General features: G+C 38.1%; 1 protein-coding gene and 1 long non-coding RNA gene across 3 annotated transcripts in view; one reads left to right on the plus strand and one right to left on the minus strand.

Annotated features, from left to right (window-relative positions):
- Positions 1 to 16,559, plus strand: part of AUH (AU RNA binding methylglutaconyl-CoA hydratase) — a 118,806-nt gene that overhangs the window by 87,017 nt on the left and 15,230 nt on the right. The gene's annotated exons all lie outside the window — the stretch shown is intronic.
- Positions 1 to 16,559, minus strand: part of LOC142599607 (uncharacterized) — a 33,054-nt gene that overhangs the window by 9,033 nt on the left and 7,462 nt on the right. Inside the window, exon 2 of the long non-coding RNA XR_012833187.1 lies at positions 15,591 to 15,638. This is a non-coding gene — a long non-coding RNA (uncharacterized LOC142599607). The remainder of the gene's footprint in view (positions 1 to 15,590; positions 15,639 to 16,559) is intronic.

Here is a 16,559-nt window from a genome sequence, read left to right on the forward strand (position 1 = left end):
GCTCAGTTGTGTGGCTTGAGCACCCTGACCTACGCTGTGCCTTTAAGGGACTCCTTCCTGTGCAACCAGCGCTGAGCTCCAAGATGAGCAATAACGTACAAGGCTGCCATGAGAAAAAGTAATGAATTCCTAAGCAGAACTGGATTGAAATGTAGCATACCATCAAAGATGCTGGTCCAAAGATTTATTTTTTTTCTTTCTGTATTGGGTTTGCATGGCAACGGTTTGGTAGTGGGGGAGGCTACAGGGGTGGCTTCTGTGAGGAGCTGCTAGAAGCTTCCCCCCGTGTCCGACAGATTCAATGCCAGCCGGCTCTGAGAGGGACCCGCTGCTGGCCAAGGCTGAGCCCATCAGCAACAGTGGTAGCACCTCTGGGATAACACAGTTAAGAAGGAAACAAAACTAGCAGCAGTTTTTCAGCCAGAGAGAGGAGTGAGAAGATGTGAGAAGCAACTCTGCAGACACCAAGGTCAGTGCAGAAGGAGGGGCAGGAGGTGCTCCAGGCACCAGAGCAGAGATTCCCCTGCAGCCCGTGGTGAAGACCATGGTGAAGCAGGCTGTCCCCCTGCGGACCATGGAGGATGATGGTGGGGCAGAGATTCCACCTGCAGCCCATGTAGGACCCCATGCCAGAGGAGGTGGAGGCACCTGAAGGAGGCTGTGACCCCATGGGAAGCCCACACTGGAGCAGGCTCCTGGCAGGACCTGTGGCCCTGTGGAGAGAGGAGCCCACACTGGAGCAGGTTTGCTGGCAGGACTTGTGACCCCGTGGGGGACCCACGCTGGAGCAGTTTGCTCCTGAAGGTCTGCACCCTGTGGAAGGGACCCACGCTGGAGCAGTTCATGAAGAACTGCAGCCTGTGGGAAGGACTCATCTTGGAGAAGTTGGTGGAGGACTGTGTCCTGTGAGAGGGACCCCAGGCTGGAGCAGGGGCAGAGTGTGAGGAGTCCTCCCCCCCTGAGGAGGAAGGAGTGGCAGAGGCAACATGTGATGAACTGACCACAACCCCCATTCCCCGTCCCCCTGTGCTGCTGGGGGAAGGAGGGAGAGAAATGGGGAGTGAAGTTGAGCCCAGGGTGAAGGGAGGGGTGGAGGGAGGTGTTTTAAGATTTGGGTTTACTTCTCATTACTCTACTCTGTTTTGCTTGGTAATATATTAAACTAATTTCCCCAAGTCGAGTCTGTTTTTTCCGTGACAGTAATTGGTGAGTGATCTCTCCCTGCCCTTATGTTGACCTACGAGCCTTTTGTTATATTTTCTCTCCCCTGTGCAGCTGAGGAGGGCAGTGATAGAGCAGCTTTGAGGGGCACCTGGCCTCCAGCCAGGGTCAACCCACCACACTTTTTTTTTTTTTTCTGGTGAGAGCTAATACCCACCATTATTTGTTTAGGTGTCCTAGCTGTTTGACTAAGACTTTTCCTCCTAAAGTCTACATGCTTCTTAAATTCAAAGTAGAGCCTGTAAGATTTCTTAGCTCCGCAGCAGGGAGTTGGATGAATTTAGCACCTCAGCCATGACAAGCATACAAATTGTATGCCAAGGGTTTGCAGAAGAATGGATTTTGGAGGCCTTAAAGCCCTTAGTTCAGACCTGTCATCAGCATATGACTTGTTAGGAGAGTAGGAAGGCTCCAGGGTGCTCACTGAATTGTCATTGGGGACTTTTGTGTTACTTGGGTGTACGAAACTAGACTTACAAGAAGCAAGATAAACTTCGTATCCAAAACCAAGAGAGAATCATGAGAAACACAGTCTCTGTGTTTCAAAATGCATATATTTCAAAACAGAGGAATTTTCAAAATGTTCTCTAATGAAGTGTCAACAGAAGCTAAAAGTTTGAAGAGAAGGTGTTTGACATGCAGGAGGGTATTGGAGCGTTTAGAAGCATGCAGATGGATGACATTTTATCATCAAACTGTGTTACTGCAGATTGTACTGAATAGGAAAACACACTGTGTATAACTTGTTCTGGAAGATATTTGTATCTCCTGTTAACATGTATCACTATGCCCAAAGTTATCTTGAGCTTGCCCTTTTAAGTTTCCGTTTCCATTCGCTTTAATAATAAAATAACTGGAAAGCCCCCAGTGCTGACAAATTCTATGACACATACAGAGTTTAAGCATGAAAGGTCATCATAACCAGTAGATGCATGTTTTTAACATAAATATATGGTAAGATTGTACTAGTGGCTTGATATATTTAAGTATGACGTTAGCATATGTTATTTTTGTCTTGAATCAGAGTGCAAAGTTTTGGACCATATCGTTATATTTTAGCTTCAGAAATGAAAGTGAAACACTTACATGGACACAAATCTATATATGTTAAAGTGAGAACCTTTCTACATTAAGGTTTTTGAGGAAACTCTCTAAGAGACTGCTCTGCTCAGGAGAAGAGATTGCCTATTGCAGTCAGGATTCATTGACATATGTTCAGTTTTCCAGTTGGAATTTCCTTATTTTCCATTTGAGGACTTATATGTTATTTATGATCTATAAAGCTCACATTTTGAAGCAGACTGTCAGTATTCATTGAATGAGACCCATAGTGCTGTCAAGGAGAGGACATGACTAAAAGTAGGTCTTTATTATTGTAATGTGAAGCTTCAATTCAGCAAATTGCTAAGGCAAATAATTGTTTGAATATAAGGTACCAACTGATTTCCTGGAAATGTAGATCCATACATCTGTTACGTCTGATGTCATACACTGATATACTTTGCAGATTCAAGGGATAATGGCCCTTAACAAGTACAAACACCATGTTATGTTTCTCTGTGTAATGTTCACTAATTTGCTTTAAACATAAGCCATTGTTTGTGTATGAATAAAACAAAAAATGATAATTTCCTCTTGGCACAAAGAACTTCAGAAAGCCAGAAAGAGTACAGTACAAACCTAATCATTAATGCTATGTTAAGGTTATGTAAATAAGTATATCTGCGTAATGTGCATGTATATATTTTATATTTGTTGCAATTGTGATTTTCTAAGTTTGGAAATACAACCTTGTATAGTAGAAAACAAAGTGGATTTTCTAAGGTTTAGATTGCACTGGTGTTTCAAAATACATTTCGAAAAGTACACTGCAAGCAAAATATTCTTCTGTTTCATTTTTAATGAAATAAAGAAAACATTATTATTCACTCTGTTTAAACTTTATCTGAAAGTATTAAAGTGATACAATGAAATAATTGTATTAGAGTTGAGGTGTTTCACATAATAGGCCATGACATTGGTTCCAGTTGCAGCACTGTGTGTGATGAACAGAGAATGTTGTGGTTCAGTTTCTCCTCTATGAAGGAGGCAGATTATTGCAAGAAGCAGTACTGTGGGTTACATGCTAGAAGACCACTATATAAGGAAGGAAAAATACAAAGAGCAGTTTGAGCGGGCCTTGCCTCTCTCTGGATGCTTTAAGATATTCAGAGGAGGACATGCGAATCCTTGGGAAGCTTTGCACTTGCTTGCCGTCAGCTACAAATTAATATAATTCAAAGCCTTCCGTGTCACTTTCTATGCTGCAGTTTTCCCATCCTGCAGTTTCTTTTCCTAAAGGAGAAGTTTTTCCCCCCCAAAAATCTTAGAAGTGATCAAGCATGTTATGGACTGATTGTCAGATTTCATTTTTGAGAAATAAGCTTGAATATCTTTTGTTCCAATGTGTATTGAGAAAATTAGCTATACGAATACAAAAATCTGCAGTAGATTTAGAAATTAGTTTTAATGTTTTACATCAAAATGTATTATAAGTAAGTATTTACTGCTTATTTCCTATACCCTTGAAAGCACCAGATTGTAATGGAAGTTATGACAAAATTTCTTCCACGTAATGAGGCTAATCACGTCACTGTAGAGGCTTTTAATCAGTGTGAGCCCATCTACTGGGAATCAATGCCATTCTTTTAAATATTTTATATAGCTTCCATTATGAACTGAACATTTATAGGTTAGGGTTTCTGCCTAAGCACTTTTTTAAAAAACCTAAAAATAAATATGAAATAACCTTATTATAAATCTGTGATCAATACAAATAAAACTTAGCACTTTAATTAAAATGTTCCAGAAGAAAGCAACAGCCTGATAGATAGAGTGTTTTAAGAATTTGGATAGTAAGCCTAGAAAAAGTCTTCAGGCAGGACTTGTTCAAAATTATATCCTGCCACATCATAACATGCAGCAAATAAGAAACTAAGAAACCCCTACAGAAAAAAAATTAAATAATAACTAAAAAAGTAATAACCAACAAACCAGAATGAAATGCTGAGAAGAATTACTAAGTTTCAGCAGAGGACTCTGAGTTAATAAGGTATCAGTTCATTTCAACTAGATTTCATTATAGTGGTTTCATTGAAATAAAGTAGTTTTTGCTATCTGTCTTGAGATGCAAGATACAAGAGATGAGGGCATTGTTTTACTGGTTATTGTTTAAAAAAGTAATGTGATTGCTATCAGTTTAGGACTAAAAACATTTGGGAGTTATTCTGAGTTAGAAGGAAAACTTTATGATCATATTTCACACATCATTTAATGTAAACATATTTCTTTCATGCAATGCTGGGTTTATGTTCTAACATGTCAAATAGGTTTTAGTTAAGTGAAAATAAACTCCATGGTGTTCAAGGTAAACCTACATTGCCATTCATACAATGCAGTAATCTATGTAAGTGTAAAGATCTTCACTTTTAAACATCCTCTTTTGATTTTATGTCAGATTTCTTTTGTGTTGTGTTTTGAGTCTCTGTAGCCTTACATATTAGCATGCGTAAGCTGATTTGAGGAAAAGTCCAAGCGAGATAGTGGGCTGTTCAGGATACCTCTGAACAGGTATGTGGAATTCAGCTGGAGTGAGCTTCACTTCAGCACAAATGATGGTGTAGTGTTTTGGCATTGCTTGAAGCTCTGGAGTGGCTTTCACTGTAGTACCAATAGGGTTAACACGGATTTTCTGTAGATAATGATGTGTATTACAGGATGTAGAACCTGACCTTACACAAAAGCGTTTGGAGCATGGCTTTTCCTGTGTTTTTTCTGGCATCTGAATAGTTTTCAGAGACTTGATAACTCAGATTGTTCAACTTCTAGAAAAGAGGCTACGAGCACATGTGGCTAAATTGTACATAATATTCAGTCCAGTGCCAGTTGTGCTGGGTTCATTGGAAATGACCAAACTACCCTGTTGTGAAAGAGCACTGATTCTGAGGCACGGGCTTTGCTGCACATGTGCAAAACTATACATGTGTGATTCATCTGACCAGGATTGTTATGGATTTCAGCATTTAAATCTGCTGGGGCTACATGTATGTGGGGCTTCATTTAATATGGTGCTTAAAAATGGCTTAAAGGCTTAAGCGCAGTTTAATGGGAACAGAATACCTGCAGCACATCCTCTGCAGTGAGGCAGATTTCATGTTGCCTACCAAACTGTACTCTTAGATCTTTGTCTGTTTCTACCACTTATGGTCAAGACTTGCCCTTGGTAAAGCCATGCCGGCTGTGTTGAATCACCTCCCTGTCCTCCATGTGCCTTAGTATAGCTTCTGGGGTGGCCTGTTCCATGATCTTCCCAGGCACAGAGGTGAGGCTGACAGGTCAGTAGTTCCCAGGGTTGTCCTTTCTACCCTTTTTAAAAATGGGTACAGTTTCCTTTTTTCCAGTCACTGGGGACTTCACCTGACTGCCATGACTTTTCAATTATCATGGAGAGTGGCTTGGCAACTACATCAGCCAATTCCCTCAGGACTTTGGGATGCCTCTCGTCAGCTCCCACAGTCTTATGTGTGTTCAGGTTCCTCAGTTGGTCATGAACCTAATCTTCTCTTACGGTGGGAGGGACTTTGGTCCCCCAGTCCCTGTCTTGTGGTCCATCCACTTGAGAGGTGTGGGAATAGAGGTTGCCAATAAGACTGAGGCAAAAAAGCTGTTGTGTCATCCATGTGCTGTTTATAAATTTTTCTGGAGCTTCCTAATGACGTTTGTTTCTGTTCAGGCCTGAGCAGTATTTTCCTTGTATTGAGAGGCTGAAGTCAGGGTCCAGGGCAGAAATCTTAGGCCTTGTCCTATGCTCTCGGCGACCCTGCTGCAGTGCCCGCCACATCACAGTGTATGGCCACCACCTTGCGGAGATGCTCACCTTGCAGGTAGTGTGAGGAAGGAAGACATAGCTCAGGACTTGTTTAGCAGGAAATCAGACTTTAGAAGGACACAGAAGTGGAGAAGCAATGGGGATTTGGGAGGAGTTACACTAGGGTTTTAGGTGGAAAAAAATGGTAGGTGATCCTGGAACTGAAAGGACAAGGTGTTAAAGAACCACTAGCGGAGGAGGAAGTGAGAAAAGCCTGCTGAAGAGCTGTAACGCTGGGGAGGGGACTGGGGCTGACCAGTCAATGAGCAAATGACAAAAAGGGCAGGCCACAGTTTGAGCGTCCAATTAGACAGATGGTACATAAAAAATTATGTTTGGGTGGGAACATAGCAGAAATGACTGTGCCTTTTAAAACACAGTCCCTAACAGAGTGGGGAATGGAGCCAGTGTTTTTTAAAGGCTTATCTATGGTGGAAGAGAAGGGTCATTTTAAAATGTATTTGATTGAAGTATTACATTAAGCTGTGTTAATTTGTGCGTGGATACAAATAGTTCCAAGTTAAGATGGACTTAACTTGGTTTATTTTAATTCGTTTTTAAATTGAACTTTTTTACTTCAAGGTAAATCAGTGTAATATTTCAGAATGCTCCTGTACAGGCATCCTGTAAGTCACATTACTCTTCTGTCATTAGCAGTCCCAACTGCAGCATGTGCTACACTCTACATGGCATTTGATGTTACTGTAGGAAAATTTTACTGTTATCTTTTAGCAGCAGAGAAATCCAGTACCTTGCAGCTAAAGGTAATATACCTTATATGGTTCCTCCAAAAGTAAACCGTATATGGTTCCTTGTATGGATCCTCAAAAAAAAAAAAAAGAAGCAGGGGCAACAAGTATGAGATTATACAGACATATGTAAAGTGTATTTTGGAAGAATGTGATTGAAAAGTGACGCAGTCAAAAATTAGCTACTATTAATATGCAATCTTGCATAAAACTGCACAGTATAGCTTGCAAAGTTTTAGGCCAGTTTTTTATCTCTATGCATTATTCTATATATTCTTCCATTTCATGGGCGTGTGTATTGGTGCTGTTTATAATGAGATTTTTTTAAAGACTGAAGCTTGCCCAGATACGTTGTGTGGATTGCAAATGACATGTTCCACAGACATTGCTAAAATGTCAAGCCAAATTTAACTCTGTATTCCAAAGCAGAGATGTTGGATAAGGCGCTTTTTTTAAATTATTATTTTAATATGAGCAAAACACATTTTTTCATGAGTTTCATTCTTAGGTGCAGCTGAACAGTTTTGGCTGATTTAAAAAAAAAACAAACCACCACATGAACCGCATAGCAATATGAAGTGCTTGCTGGGCAATACTTATAAAGTGAAGAGCAGTTAAAACTGGAGCAATTATACTCAATTAAAAATAGCACTTTATTTTGGGAAATTTTATGTGATATTAAAAAAGGTGATACTACCAGTACTGCCTGTAAATACACATATAAGTGCATCATATTGCTAAGATTCTTTAAATTAAGGATTAATTTTTAGATGGATTTTAACTTTTTTAGCATTTCATTTATGAAAAAATAGGCCTATGATAATCTGCTTACCCTACTATATCATACAAAGATAATGAATATGGATGTGAAATGAAAACTGATTACACAGTAGTGTACAGTACAAGATCATTAGATGCTGCAATAGAAAATGAAAAATGTAACACCATAGTGCAGAGAATTCACGAAATTCCATATTTGTTTTTGAGTCCCTAATTTACATTTAAAAGATTACTTTGTACTTGAAGTAGCTTAGTTAGATGAACAGTCTATTTTATCTTCTTGACCAGAGGAGTGTGAGTGGTCAGGATAACCTGATATGAATGTGAGGAAGTGTGAAAACAAGGAAGACTATTAAGTATAATCCCAGCAATAATAGTAGGTACTATGGTAATATGAACAAGATACTATCATTTCCTGAAATTGAGGAGATGGGTAAAATACTGTCAGAGCTCCCTTTGGTATTCTCTTCACACAGAAGCTTAGAAATATAGTATTAAATATTAATAACAACATAAAAGACCTTTGGTCTTATTTTCATTTTAATTAGGCAGGATATATATGCCATTCACTTTGAAGCCAAATGCTACTCCTTTGTATTAACCTGCAGGGGGTACTAGAAAATTGAACGAAGTAGCATTTAGCTGTTTCTCCTCCTGCCATGAGATAATTAACATCTACTCTTTTGCAGGCTCTCTTAGTGTTACCTGATCCTCGTATACAGGTTTCATATTGACTTCCAGAGTTTGAGCTGTATGGTGTGAAATGCTGCCTCAGCCCATTTCTTATAAATCACCAGAACTCAGGAAAGTTATTAACCTTCAACTTAAACTGCTGAACCTACAAGGGAAGCTTAATCTCCTAATGAAATCACATTGGAGAGACAAAATAGGCAATAATTTCAGGAGGGAAACAAAGCTGTATGTAATACAGTGAGCCCATTTTGTTTTATGGTGAATGATAAGGCAACTGAAAAAAATAAGAACTTAATGGTACGTCATATGGCTAAAAAGAACAGGAAGCTTTTTGACACAAAGCCGAAGCAGGAATTAGTAAGAAGCAAAAGAGGAAAAATTAAATCAATTGTATGAAATCTGTGGGTTTCTAGACTCTTGGCCAGCTGTTTACTCAACCTGCTTACCTCTTACATAGGTTTTCCCCTCCACATCTAAAGCCTAAGAATCATCTTAAATGGGGCTTTGCAGCTTCTGATGTAGTGGCCGGGGATCCTGGGGCCTCTGTTGGGAGAACCTTGAAGAGCTGTCAAGCTCCTTGGCCAGCTTGTTCCTCTGGTTAATGGCCTTAGGCATCCACTTTGGCCAGAGTTTTATATACTTTAGCCAACTGGCCAGGTAGGCTAGTGTTTCTCAAGTCTTAAACCTAACATATTTTCCTTGGTCAGTCTACCACAGAGCTATAAGCTTGCCAATCCTGCCGTCTGTGGGACTGAACACTCCTTATGGCTAAGCTTCCTCAGACTGAAGAGTCTGGTGGACTTAAATGAGTTATGCATGTTAACCAACAGGAAACAGAGCTGCTTTCAGAGGAAACCCACCTGTGTTCCACTCAATGAAAACAAGTGTGTTTATACTGAATACTTCACTTACTGATGAATTCACATTTTCCAATGATTATCAGAAAAACTGTAACAAGTTTGACTGTCACTATAATGCCCCATGACTGAAATTGTCTCCTCTGTACATATGCACTATGAAACACTATAGATTGCATCATCATATTTTTTCATGGATACCCTCCTGCATAGAATAGATGGTTCTTCTTTAATTACCTAGTACTCAACGTTTTGTCTATTTTGTTTCCCCATTGTGTAAAATGAACATCATTCCCTATTTCCTGTACATTTTTTAGCCTTGTTCTGGGGACGTTTTTCCAGATAAAAGTACATGAAGGTGATAATACTTCATCTTGCAGAAGTGTTAAGGAAATAAATTTCAGTAGTATCTATGAGATACCCATGCTGTGGTGATGCTAAACAGTTTATTTTTTCCAAAACTCCTGTGAAGTGAAGGAGTATAAATAGCTTTGTCCTATCAACAAGGTGAAAATCCAGTAAACAACAGCTTACTTCATCTCCTGATTGTCCTTGATTTTTAGAGAAAATGTTAAGTGGTTAGCAAAAATACTAGTCTCTACCTTTCCCTTTTTCAAAGAAAATCACATCAGTCTTGTGATAAACTGAGATACTTTTTCTGTGCAGTTTGCAACAGGTGTAATCAGGTTTGTAAATTTAGAAACTTCCGCATCTGCTGTAACACATCATCTTAGGTTCCACCCCTCTGCTATTAGAAAAGACAATTTATCCTGTTACATAGTGGTTACCAGACTTGGACTAGTTGCAAAACAGTTTCTGACATATCTCACTTCCCTTATTCTCAGATATGCATGTAATGTGTTAGAGCTAACTGAAAATATTAAACCTATGTTGTACTGCTAGAGCAGTTGGTTTGAATTTGAAAATGTTAATGTTCGATCAGAAGAAATCCCTGACTTGGCACATGGCAAGCTCTAAGAGTATTAGCTGTTACTTTGGGGGAGAAAACAGGTAGAAGGAATGCTTTTGTTAGTGCATACAAATTTTTGCCTTTTTTTGTGTCAATAAATAAATCAAAAGAGCAACCCCCCCCCAACTACTCTGTTACTAATGTTACAAGTGGACACCTTCTGTGTTTAAGAAGTATTATTACTCAAGAGTTTTGAGGCATAGAAGATCAAAAATACTACTTTTGTTTCTACTAAATAATTAAATTTAATTACTCAAGGGTTTGAGGCACAGAAAATCAAAAATACTAGTCTTTTATTGATAGTAAAAAGAATAAGCAAACCTAATTGTTTATGCGAAAAAGATTATCACACTTACTTCTTCCAAAGATTCAGTAACTGAATTTAGGATACTCATGTAAAATACAGTCACAGATCATTTATACTGTAAAGTATAAGAGGCAAACTTTTAATATTTTAATTATATTGTATGATTCCCATCATGGCACTATTCAACACTGATGGGTTTCCTGGAAAACACAACTAACCCAACTCCTGAACTCTCAATAAGGATAGTGTAAAGGATGAATGAAACGTCCAACACTTCCCTGAAATTGAAGCGTGCCTTTCTGATTTTCTGTTGCCCCATTTTCAGCTGCCACAGGGTTGAAGAGCTTGAAGTAAGTAGGATCAATGTACCAGGCCAAGGTAATACAAAAAACTAAATCCATTCTACTTATGGTCCACACTAAATTTGAAACAAGTGACAAATATATCCTTCATATGGGTATGAGTAGTGTAACACAGTTTTTAATTGAATATTTTACCTATTTTGAGATTCATCGTTACTGAATAATAGTACAGAGTCTAGTTATTCCCATTTCATATTAATTTGTTACTATATTATGTAAGAAAGAAAAATAGTTTCCAAACTCATAATATATTCATTGTATGTCTGGTGTTTTTCTTCAATTTCCAGAAAATTCAGCAAATGAAATGGCAATTGTGTAGTCTGCCTTAAAAGGACAACTGCACAGGTTAATTCACCACAAAACAAGTTGGACAAAATGATTTATGAAGTACTGTTTCCTTAAATATTTCACAAAACCTCTCTGGCTCTGGAGACTTATTTGAGCCAGCTATTACAAATCTCTGAATTTCAGAAATAGTAGATTCCTGTCCTTTCTTCTTTCCCTCCATTTTTCCTCATATATGTTCAGTTTATGGCCAAGAATGACTTTTTGTCCCCTGATTCTCAGACACAACTGAAAACAAGCTTATAAGAAAAATTGCCCCCAAAGCTATCAATCCTTTGTAGCTTTATACTAACAATTCTTTATTAAGGGTCTGTATATTTTAATATGAATTTGAGATCTGAGAAACCAGTGTTAATCAGATGACTGAGTTCATTTGAGTTTTCTCTTAACAGCTAGTTCTTAATGTAGAAGTTTTGTGAAATTGTAAAGAAAATAGGAACACAGGGTGCAATGTACGTGACAGACATGAGTGTTTTAAGCAAGAAAATACAGAATTCAGTCTCTCAGAGGCCTACCCTGCTGCATTTTTTAAACATTATTTTGCATTTGAGCCTCAAGAAATATGAATGACTATGCTGAAATTTAAATTATCCAAACTTAGAGAGGATGAAGGAAGTTAGTTTAATTTTGACCTTTTAGCTCAGTATGCTAACAACATTAATACCTGCCAGAAGGAATGGTTATTTGTTAGTTCGTTATGAATGGAACGAAAGTCTCCTTTTAGCTTGGAACTATGAGGTCCTCATAATAAGCTTCTTGGCTTTCTTGGTTATAAATCATATTTATCAGATGATTTGGATGATCCTAAGAATTTTTTTTAGGTGTTTCTAGAGAAGAACTAAGCTAAAGGAAGCCCTCATTTGCCCTGTTTCTTGGAAATACAGTGATGATCTTGCCATAAGAAGAAATTCAGGAGCTTTGCACAGGGTCACTGGAAACTCTGCTTCCAGTTGCAGTCATCTGTTCCAGCTCCCTGCAACTGCAGGGATTTCCAAGTGGTTTTTCCTTAAAGGAGTTCTTTGTCCCCATACCCTGCCTTCCTTTACGTGTGCATTTAGCATCAGCTATATCTAGTTTATACTTGCAGAACATGTTTCTTTATTTTTTGGGGGAGAAGTAGTAGTCTCTTTCCCATCCAGCATATTTGCATGAAACCACCATTACTTTCATATTTAGGGAGCTGAAATGATCTAACATAGAATATTGTGGGGAATCATGACTGTGTTTAGTGTCATAAGCTGGAGGAGGTTGTCTGTGGGGTTTGAACCTACCAGCTTGAGCTCACAGGTGTGCACCTATCCTTCTATCCCATAATGAACCAGGAAGGAAAGGATGTACATATTACTGGGGCTGGGGGTTTATCACTGCAAAGCAATTAAAATTGCTGCTGCTCAAGGAAATTCTGCATGTACAGTGCAAATAACATATAAGATCACCATGACATTAATGGTCTCAGTTTTATTGATTGTATTTTATTTTTATCAGTTCAAACAACCAAGATTTTCTTTGCCATGAAGTCTCACTGGTATGAAATAGTACCTGGCTTGAGTACAAGCAGCAGACTGGAGAAGAAGGGTAAATTACTTGCTTTAGTAAGACATTTTTAGGTGTAGGTAGGACTATTAAAAAATTGAACGTTCAGTTTAGCGGCTGAACTAAATTATCAAAGTCAAGCAGTAAAACCAAAAAGTTTTGTTTCAGATTAAATAAAATATTTTATTTCACCAGATACAATGTTTTAGGCTCTTAAAAAACCCCGAGGAAATAGAGATGCATGAACAAGCAACCAGATGAGAGAGACTGACACAGCAATGTAGACTGTCTCAAATTGTATTTAAGCTTTCTAACAAAAAGCATAAGGGCCATGCTAACACATTGCAGCTTATCATGCTTTTGGTATTCCATTGGATATCTCCACAGAACACCTACAGTTTGCTGTGTGGTCTTAAATTAGACATGCTTGGTAAAATACAGCCCTGTTTGGTTAGGGTTTACAACTGAGGTGTGATAAAGGCTTTAAATTTCTCAACAGTTTCAGTGGTCCACTTGGAAGAAGAATAAATGTTACAACTGACACTGGCGAGGGAAGAGGGCTGCCAGTTCTTAGGGTGAGTTACATCTCAGGCTTAAAATGAAAGAGATGGGAATTCTGTTAAAAAATACCATTTTTTCAGAGAAAGAAAAAAGAGACTGAGACCAAGAAGGTAGTATGGATTTATGCTTGCTCATCAAATTCCTAGCCTTGCAGGCAAATGTAGTCTACAAGGGGTTTCATTCAGCATCTCTACTCTTTTTCTGAAGATTCCATTATTCTCTTCAGATTCCAAGGGTAAATTGTTCTTTATTACAGAAATTTTTTTTTTTTTTTTTTTTTTTTTAGTTTCTTGCTCATACACCGTTTATTGTCGGAAGGACTTACATAGAAATAGAGCTTTTGAAGTCTCCAGGCTTCAGTAGAATGTTCCTAAACTGCTGTAGATTTGAAGAGAGCTCTAGCACTGACTCTTCAATCAAGCAGGTGGATTGCTGCCAGAGAAGGGTGAAAGGATCCATGTGTAGGAGTGCCTTGAGAGATCCAGAGCTAGGAGCAGCAAACAGGCTGTAGCTGCACCTAGAAGCAGAAAGGGTTCAGCAGCTAGGTCTGCTCACAGCAGAATGATCCTGCATGAAAGAACAGGATGAGGCCAGCTAGTGAGAAGTGAGAGGTGCTCCCTATCTTGTTGATCTTTCACATTTGTTACAAATTATTCTTAATGACTTATGTTAATTAAAAGATATTTAGAATTTTTTTAGTAAGTGCAGTGTTTCCGGCTGCTATCCTAGCTCTTGCTGCTGATAGAGATTAATTTCTTCATTACCTCCCGCATACATAGCTCCAGATGTCTCTCTTCCTGGAATTTGGATTTAGGATGTAAGGAAAATAAAATTAATATCTAATTTCTTTGATCCTTAAAATTGTAAAGGTCCATGAATGCCAGCTCATCTGTGTGTGATTAGGTGACAGAGGAATCTAATTAGCACTAGCTTCTCCATCTATAGGAACAGGATTTACCATTGCATAAAGCTGTTTTGCATTGCATGCTGTAAACAGTGACTTCTGTATTGCTGTGTCTCAGCAGCAGGTAAGAGGAATGTAAAGGTGTTTTCTTAATGTAATTCCTTTCCTTAGTGCTGTAACAGCCATACAGCTACAGCCTGGGAATAATCACTTTTTTAATCTTATTTAATCTCTTTCTTTGTTGATTTCCTGACAGCTTTTGGGTTTTTTTGAGGAGTTACAAATTGACTAGAAGGTGATGGAAGAGCTGTAGTTTTCTGTTAAGGAAAAACATTTGAGTAATCCCAAACAATAAAATGTTAAAATACCAGTTTACACTTATTGGGGTAGGTCCAGTGTTACACAGGAACTGCCCTAGTAGAAAGTTTATCCCATATACATTTAAAGTTTTACACAAAATTATATGTAGTGAATTATATTAAAGTGAAAATTTTTAATGAATTTGGACTGTAATGTCTTCAAAAACTCTGATTCTCAAAATGTTAACAATGTGGATTAAATGGAATAGTATTTATCAGCAAGGGAAGAAGAGTTGTTTTAAATGTACCATCTGTTGACTGGCCTTTTAATAGTAGTGTGACTCAAAACAAGGTGCTTGTCCTACCTACTGTCTCTCATTTGATCTTGAACAGCAATATATCAAACCAAGGGTCAGTCAAAAGTAGTAGAGAGATGTGATTTCCTGATAAGGACATAAACAAATAAGCAATTTGGATATTCTTCTGCTTGCTTTTGTTTGTGTTGAATCTGTAACCTTTTAGCCTTTGAATACGTGATCTTTTGTATAGCGTGGAGGATGTCTCCTGCTCTCAGTATAGCTGAGTAGTGACTGAATCATGTTTGTATAGTGAATAAAGAAGTTTTCTGTAGAGCCTGTAAAGGATGATCCTGGCTTTGGAAAAATACCTTCTCTCCCAGCCCATCATAGGCTTCTAACCTGGTATGTTCGGATCACTTAAACTGAACTTTCTTAGGTGTCAGTTCCCAGATTTTCATATTTTGATACCCAGTCCGGAGGTATTGAGCATGAAAACCTGAAGCTGAAGTCACTAAGGCTGCTGGTGTCTCGGAAAAAAACAAGTCTCTCATTGTTTCAAGCTAGGCATGCAGATATCCATGTGATGAAAATTAGCACATGGAGAATATCCTATAGCATAAACTGAATGCATGTTTATATTTACACTTGTGATCAATTTATCTGAATTGTTAATTTCTAATATAAGTTGTAATTATTCTTGCATATAGGTAATATACTTACAAGCAATAGCAAATAATGTAACATTCAAAATACAAATTAACATGCACAAATAAAAATAATGTTTCAATTATTCATGTGACTTACAGGATTTTTAATAACAGCAATGATTATTTCTTCACATAACAACTCTTACTGTAAAATAAAAAATAAAAGCATCAGCTTGGGAAGTAAAAAGAACAAAACGCCATTCTGGCACTCCTAGGTAGCACTACAAAATCTAACAGATCAAGCTAAAAAGTTAGGAATATTTCTGAGTATCAGGCTTGGTATCTCAAAATTAAGTTCTGATTTACTGAAGAGTTTGCTTTTTGCATTGCAGACTGTTAGATTAATGCATGCCACCTTTGAAAGATTTGGCTAGTTCTTCAGTAGAGTCTGTTTTCAAAGCACTGTGAAATGTCATAGACATTATGTTATAGCATTGATACTAGGCTAGGTGCAGTGTAACTGTAGTGTATGCCTACCTCATCTGGGAGGACATCCTACTTAAGATGAAAAATATGCTTCCTATGTGCAAGTTCATTTTAGATATATTCATCTGAGGAGAGAGAGCATTCTGCCTTCTTGGGATTTGACAGCTGAATGAGGCAGAGTTGTGTCCTCCTACAGTCTTGTTTGCTTTGCTGTTTTGCCTGGGCTCCCATTCTGTTAGCCACCGATTCTCCTTTCTTTAGTGCTGCTCAAGTCAGAGAATTTCAGGGATGAATAAATTCAGAGGTAAATTCTTAAAAACCCATTACTTTGGAACAGTTGAAAGCAGATTAATTTGATAGTAGTCAGGATGGGAAAAAGAACAAGGTTAGGAATAGGAATTGATTTGGGGGGTTAGCAGAGTGATGGATTTCTTTGCTGTGTGGAAGAATAAAATGGTAAAATTTCCATAAGGAAAGCACTGAAGTGAAGAAAATATTCAAGTCACTTGCTCATAAGCAGTGAAGACTTCAGATTTAATAGTCTGGTTTTTGCTTTGCTTGTTGTTTCTTTATTTCAGTTCTGTCTATTAAAAAGTAAAGTAATTGTCCCAATTTGGGACTGTGATCTCATTCAAAAGAT

Source organism: Balearica regulorum, chromosome Z (genome assembly GCF_011004875.1).
Source record: "Balearica regulorum gibbericeps isolate bBalReg1 chromosome Z, bBalReg1.pri, whole genome shotgun sequence".
NCBI classification, from domain to species: Eukaryota; Metazoa; Chordata; class Aves; order Gruiformes; family Gruidae; genus Balearica; species Balearica regulorum.